Source organism: Rhagoletis zephyria, unplaced genomic scaffold (assembly GCF_001687245.7).
Source record: "Rhagoletis zephyria isolate East Lansing unplaced genomic scaffold, Rhagoletis_zephyria_1.1 Rzeph_scaffold_03225, whole genome shotgun sequence".
In the NCBI taxonomy this organism is placed as follows: Eukaryota; Metazoa; Arthropoda; class Insecta; order Diptera; family Tephritidae; genus Rhagoletis; species Rhagoletis zephyria.
Genome location: NW_016160308.1, coordinates 16,492 through 24,634, shown reverse-complemented (window position 1 = coordinate 24,634; position 8,143 = coordinate 16,492).

Sequence of the window (8,143 nt, the reverse complement as noted above, 5' to 3'; positions counted from 1 at the left end):
TTGATTCAATTGCGCGGGCTAAAGATAAGTTTTAAATTAATCTTTCGTAGCCAATAACAATTGGCTGAGACCTAAGACATCATAATATTACTATTACAATGCGGTCAAATGACTTTTATTTCCCCCATACAAAATCGACCCGGCCTAATACATAAAATCAGCTGATGAATTTAGTTCTGTAGCTGAACAGTTTTAGATCTCGACACTTAACAAACTCCTGCCTATCGTCACTCGGCACAAAAATTTAAAATATTGGTTCCGTACGTCATGCGAACTGCGCCCCTCGTGCGGATGGGCGGGAATGGAGGGTAAAAACCGTTGGGATATTATTATAATTGAGGACTACACCATTTCCAGTTGGATTTTGGAAGGCGTCAATTGGATTTTAGAATAGTCAATTGTATTTTAGAAAGCGTAAACTTGATTTTAGAATAGTCTACTGGATTTTAGAAAGGGCCATATGGATTTTAGAATAGTCAACTGGATTTTATAAACGATCATTTGGATTATAGAATAGTCAACTGGATTTTAGAAAGAGTAAATTGGATTTGAGAATAGTCAATTGGAGTTAAGAAAGTGTAAATTGGATTTTAGAAAGCGTTAATTGGATTTTTTAATGATTCATGCACTATGCTATGCATATGATTATGTAGTTTCAAATATTGCTGAAGTTCAGGTTATAAATAAATACTTTTTATTAAGTTTTAACAATATAATATGTATTAATATATATTGCATTGTATCTAAGAAAATACCGCAGTCGTCTTGTGCCTCCATTTTTTGCTTTTTACATTGTATTGTTTTTACATTGGATTGTGTATGTGTAAGAAGCCAATTGTGTACATGTGAAAGGCCGAATATAGTTCGTTTCCCAGGAAAGTGTTTGGCGGGCACTGCTCTAAATGCAATAAACAAACTGCACATGCGGTATTGCCTGTTTGCTAACAATTTGTGGCAACGCCGTAGAATCAGCTGATAATTTTAAAACGTTAATTGTTACCCTTGTAATGTGTAAATTCTTGAGTGTAGATGAAAAAATATATGTAATTTTGTCCCGGTTAAAATTAGTGAGTGACACGAAAGAGTCAAAAACGCGATTGCTATTTTTTTGACGAATGGATTTTAAACAAAGAATTCAAGTCGTGGCTGCTTGAATAAAACGCCATTTTTTACCAACTTCAAACTACAATGACAACTTGTATGTAATTTCCTGAGTTTTGCACATAGTCTAGACATCTCAGCTGCCGATTCAAAAACGCCCTATCTCACCATATTTTCGCGTTTTTGAAACGAATTCTGAGATAAGGCGTTCTTTAAAGAAATTCTGAGATAGGGTGTTTTTCAATAAAATTCTGAAATAGGGAGTTATTCAATTAAATTATGAAGTAGGGCGTTCTTCAACAGTTTTCTGAGATAGGGCGTTTTCGATCTGGCTGCCGAGATAGGTTGATCTTCCACTCAGATGTCGATATATAGAAATTTATAATTTGGTGTAATTTTTATTTAAATTTTAATTTATTTTTTAAGTTATTTAAAAATATTAATATTGAAGTATCCTTTTATGAAAATTTTTATGCATCCATAAAATTTTAAATTGTTTTGTTGTTCTGGGAAGTTGTTTATGTATCTATGAAATTTTATATTGTTTTGTGGTTCTGAACAAAATATTTTCAAAATTAACAGTTAAAATTAATGTAGTTTAATATGATATTTTACCTACCCTCTTTCCTAACATTGTGTGTCACGGTTTCAAGAATGCAAAAGTTGGCAACCGTGACTATTAGTCTGTGGGCGGTCTTATTTCCATTTTCTTTTAGAAATAAAAGCATATGGCGTTGTTTCCAATGCAGAGTTATAAAGCCATAATTTTAAATTACACCTTTTGAACTAACAATGCATGTCTGGCCAAATTATTTGGGGACCATATCGCACACACTCTTCGAAATAGATATTACGCGCCTAATCAAAGTAGAGTAATCGTTTTGTCATGCCGAAACGAATGCATGACGACTCGGCTTCTGCACACTTGCACGCACTGCATAAGTCACTACCCTGCAAAAAGTGGTACTAGGTTAAATACTAGTACAGGACCATGCTATATTCTAACCAACACTAGTAACCGAAATGGTCCAAATATATGGAGAAAATATGGTTACATTAACATTGTGATGTCATTGGACCTGACCACCTCTGGTCCAACGCATAACATGGGACCATTTCTGGACCACCGCAGCATAACATGGGACCACCTAGACAACTACTCCTTTTGGAACATGGCACATTCGGCAGCCGAATCATGTTGCCGATGGGGCACGAAGAGGTGGTTCTCAACACATATATCAGCTTTTACGTTTGGTGTGGTCCAGGTAAGCATAACAAGTTACTAGTATGCAACCTGATCCTTTTGCACATACTTTAAAACTATGACCCAGTGGACCACCTGGTCCCCAAATTTTTGCATGGCAGCTAATAAACACTTTCTATAAATAAAAATTTTTCGGCCGTTCTTTCAACTACGCACTGCAGCAAATATTTCTGCTCCGAAATATTGCATAAACGCTTGTGGTTTAATACAATATGCCCGAATTTTAGCACGAAATCATACATTTTCAATTATTTTCTATTGAATTGACAAATAATTTTTATTTCCAACACAAAAAAGTAAACAAATGACGATTTCAAAACTGCAAGCGCCTTACAATGTTGGGCGCTTCAATTCATGAAGCTTTTATGATTAGGCGAAAATAGGATGTTGAATCGTAATGTACAGAGCTTCGTTGAAATACATGTGTTCGGCAAAAAAGCTTTATACTTTAATATGCCGAGACGATTACACTACTATGATTAGGCGCCTAATGTACGGAGTGCCTAACTGCAAATATTTTTCTTCATGATTAAGTTCTCTAGCTAGGAAACTACTCTTATACATACGTACCTGTTTTTGTATCAATTGCGTTGAATCTGTACGATCCACAAGCAGTAATATTTTCGGATCTGGTTTTTGCGTTGTGCTTCTTTTAAGGGGGGTGCGCAACATGTTTTCTATTAATTGACTGCGTGTTAACATCGGGCCTTATGCATAAAAAGTGAGCTTAAGCTCAGACTCAATTTTTGCACTGAAAGGGTGAGCTCAAGCTCAAGAATTTGTATTGAAAAACGAGTCGGAACTTAAGCTCACTTTTTGTGCATGAGGCCCATTGTCACAGTATTTGTCCAGTTTACGCACACTTCGTAAAAAATCATCAAATTTGGTCCATAGGGGTATTAATAGACGAGTAATTAAAGTAATTTTTTTTTTTTTTTTTCATTATGAAAAGGACCATCTCCGGGCAACAACCTATTTCGATTTTCGATATAAATGCTACCGGCTCCGTCTAGCTAGCACCCAGTGTGCGGACTATACCATGTTTTGCTTAATGGCGTTTCTACCACCGTAAGCTTAAAATCTACCACATTTTATAATTTTGCTCATTTTTCAATGTGGATACTTTTGCCATTCTTAATTATACCTGAGCGCACTTGTGCAAAGGGTATTATAACTTTGTTCACATAACGGTTGTTTGTAACAGGCAAAACGTATCGAGATAGATATAGACAAATGTATACATAAATATCAGAATGTAAAGAGAAATCGATAAAGCGGTGACTGTCTGTCCGTACATCCGTCCGTCTGCGCACGGGATAACTCGAGTAAAAATTGCGATATCTTAACGAAACTCGGTACGTGTACTTATTTCGGGCGTAGGACGTATGGTATTGAAAATGGACAAAATCGGACAATAACCACGCCTACCTCCCGTATAACGGTAAACTGCGCTATTTTATTAACTAATGAAGCTATTCACTCAAAATTGATATTTACAATAATTGTTAGACAAAAAATAAGAATGTTTTAAAGTTTTGGAAAATGGGCGTAGTCACGTCTACTTATGGTTACATGTGTATATCTTGGTAACCGCTCCACCAATTTCCAAACTTGGCACAGTTGTTGGCCTTGGTACAGCATACAAAGAGGCTGAAAATTTTTAAAATCGGCCAATAGCAACGCCAACATTCAATATAAACGTAATTTAGAGAAAACCGAAATCCTCGGTCATTAAATATTTAAATTCTTTACCAAGAACTACGTTTGTGATAAAATTTTGGAAAATTGGTGTGGCACTGCATACTTATGACCAAATATGTGTTTCTCGGTAACCGTTATACCAATTTGTACCAAACTCGGTGTGGATATTGTGCTTGCCGCATAAAAAAAACGTTGAAAATTATTGAAATCGGACTAAAATTACGGCCACTTTTCATACAACGATAAATTTCCGAAATGCTTGAAACTTCTACCATAGCGAATTAACCAATCGTAATCGATGACACCCGCCTCTCTGAGTTGATGGATTCGTTTCCAAATTTTACACAAACTATAAATATTTCGTTCAAAGTGCCTTTCTCGTATGTAGCTAATAGAATGTAAAGGCCCGTTTTATGCTTTAATGTAGGGCTGATAATACCCGGGTACCCGGTTACCCGTGTATTACCCGGGGCTTTTATTACCCAGGTAGCAGGGTATTACCCGATTTGCCCGGGTACCCGGGTAATATACATATGTTGATGCTGGTTATCAAATATTAATATTTAAAAAGTAAGAGCAGCGCTGTCTTCGGCTATGCCGAAGGCTTCATTCCTTTCATAAGCATCAGAAAATTTTACTTTAACAGATTACTGCATTTGAATAAATTTATATAATCACAGCAGGCATAGATAGATCAGATAGATATATAAAAAATCATATCTAAACAATCAGAGGTATGGAAGATATACCTTATAAAGAACCAATCTAAGTGATTTTCACTGCTGTGTGATCGGTACGTAAACCGGCAAGACCATTTAATGGGTTTAGCTTCCTACATAAAGGAGATACATATATCGCAAAAACTGGTATCTGAACAATCAGTGGTACAAGGGATTAAGATTATACAGCATAGATTTTGACGATTTTCTCAGTAGACTTTGTATTATTATTTAAAAAATAGCTTACGAAATGTATCGGTTTTAGCTGTCCAAATAAAGGAGTTTTACAGTAAAACCCCATATCTGAACAATCAGTTGTATGGGGAAATAAACAGGTTATAACAGGATCTTTGTTAATTTTACTGTAAACTTTCTGTTGATAATGAGTGAAAATAGTGCGAAATTTCATGTTTCTAACTGCATAGATGGAGTAGTTATAACAAAAAATCGCATATCTGAACAATCAGTTGTATGGAAGCTATATGTAAAACAAAACCCGATCTTTGTTATTTTCACTGTAAGTACTCTGTTAATAATGAGTGAAAACGGTGCGAATTTTGATGTTGCTAGCTGCATAAATGAAGAAGTTATGACAAAATATATCATATCTGAACAATCAGTTGTATGGTGGATATAGGTTGTAGCGACCCGATCTTCGCCATTTTCACCAAATTTCATCCGGATATCTCGAAAATTGAGAGACTAGATTGCATACAAACAGACGGAGAGACAGACAGACAGACAGACATACAGACAGACAGACGGACAGACGGACATGGCTAAATCGACTCAGCTCGCCGTTCTGATCATTTAAGTATACATTTTAATGGGTCTATCTCTTCTTATTCTGGTACTTACAAACATCGGACCAAAGTTATAATACCATTTCATGCTCATGAAAGGTATAAAAATAGGGACCGAGAACAAAATGTATGATAGAAACTAAATGTCGTTCTCGTAGTTTTGTTACCAAGAACGCGTCAAAACCAAAACCAAAATGAGAACAAAACTGACGAGAACTTTATCATTGGGAATTATATAAGAACAAAATCCTGAGGAACGTTCCCAGAGAGAATAAAATGCGAACAATACTTTCGGAGGCATTTCTAAGAGAACAAAATGCTAACAAATTTCTCCTGAACTTTTTGGCAAAGAAAAAAACGGGAACAAAATTCTAAAGAACTTTCTATCGGAGAACAATTTGGGAGCTTAAGTCCCAGGAACTTTCTTACAGAGGACGAAAAAAGAGCAAATCTTCTCTGAACTATCTCATAGCGTTCCATTACTTTGAAATGTTTGAATTTAAGACTCCGATTACCCGAGATTGTTCGAGAAGCAATTTCTCGCGGGGATCGCTTTCTCGCGAGATTCTCGTGTATTGAAGCGAGCTTCTCGATGATCAATTTAAGGCAGCGTATTTAATTTAGTTTATTTAAACCCTGGAATGTTGAATTTCTTTCAAGCACAATACTCGTCGCTCCCCACAATATCAACCATGTGCATGGTCCTTTCCAGTTAGGTCTGTATTGTCCAACCATGTGGAGGAGCTTTACAAGTACCAGATTGCACGTTTCATCTCCATTTATTACTTTAACTCACTTTCTTTACTGCACATACATACATACACAATACCCGGGTAGGGCTTCACCCGATACCCGGGTACCAGGGTAGCTCATTACCCGGGTGAGATTATCAGCCCTACTTTAATGGTATTATCATATTTGGAAATAAAAAAAAACACTTTTAGCATGTGGTGGGTTGGGACTTTATTTTGTGGCGGGTGCGACGAGTCACTATTGAGGATGTAAAAAGTTCGAGAGTAAAATGAGCTATTGGTTTCATATGAATATTTATTATGCTTTTAATAAAATGACCTTATTTAAAGGATGGGAAGCTTTCGTATTTTCAAAGTTAGGTTAGAAAAATTGGGTGTGACGGCTGGGATATCCAATAAGATTTTATTTGCAAGCTGACAACTTTTCTCCTTACGCTAACGAAACACAATTAGTTTTGCCTTTCAATTTCCTCACACACATTGCCTGTCTAATGTTGTTAGTGCCATCTATGTATAATAACAAAAAGCCTTTTGTGGAATCACAACCAATTGCGGCTCATCCTAATGAGCAGAAGCCAGCTGTAGTTAACATGTCATCTTCGCCTATGCTCACTGCCAAATACAATGCCGATATCAACAGTATTGACGCTTCGTCTGCTTTTTCGTGTGTTGTTGAGGTTACTTCTCCTGATGTAATTGGTACGACACCATTATCGTATGCGAATGCTGTTTCTGGTTCTCTCGTCACTGCAAAAATAATAACAAGTAAGAAAGTCTAAGTTCGGGCGGAGCCGAACATTAAATACCCGGCGCAAGTATTAAATATATGTTTTTCACCTTTCCGAAAGCTACCGCTACATGGTAAACCGGGGTGTATCCTTTTTGAGTAAATTAGCGTCCTTAAATTTTGAAATATTGAAGTTTCAAGCATTTCTGAAATTTACTGTTATACGAAAAGCGGCCGTAATTTTAGTTCGATTTCAATAATTTTCAACGTTTTGCTTCTATGAGGCAAGGACAATAACCACACCGAGTTTGGCACAAATTGGTAGAACGGCTACCGAGATACATATATGTGATCATAAGTGGGCGGTGCCACGCCCATTTTTCAAAATTTTATCCTAGACGTATTTCTTGGTAAAGAATTGTTGGAAGCATCAATTTTGAATAAATTAGCTTCAATAATTACTGATTTATCGAAGATTTCGTATTTCTCTAAATTACCGTTATATGGGATGTGGGCGTGGTTATTGTCCGATTTTAAAAATTTTCGGCCATTTCGTATGTTATACCAAGGTTAACAACTGTGCCAAGTGTGGAAGAAATTGGTGCAGCGGTTACCAAGATATACACATGTAACCATAAGTGGGCGTGGCTACGCCCATTTTCCAAAAATTTATAATATTCATATTTTTCGTCTAAAACTTATTGTAAATATCAATCTTGAGTGAATANTTGTCGTCTTTTAAGCCCTCTGTCAACGAAAATGACATAATAAATTTTGTCGCTAAACATGCATCGATTGATTCTAACAGCATCTCTTGCTATAAGCTTATTAAAAAAGACCTTTCTGCTGACTCTTTGAAGAAATTGGTAAGAGTTAATTTCAAGTTGGGTGTCTCTTTATCAGACTATAATTAACTGCTAAGCTCAGCGTTCTGGCCAGTAAACGTTAAGGTGCGCCCATTCCAATTTTTTCAAAACGCCAACGCTGCAGAATCAGTAACGTGAATGAATCTGCCAAACCAAATCGCTCCTCAACCCCAAACTATTCTTTACATTATCACAATGCGGGTGGAATGC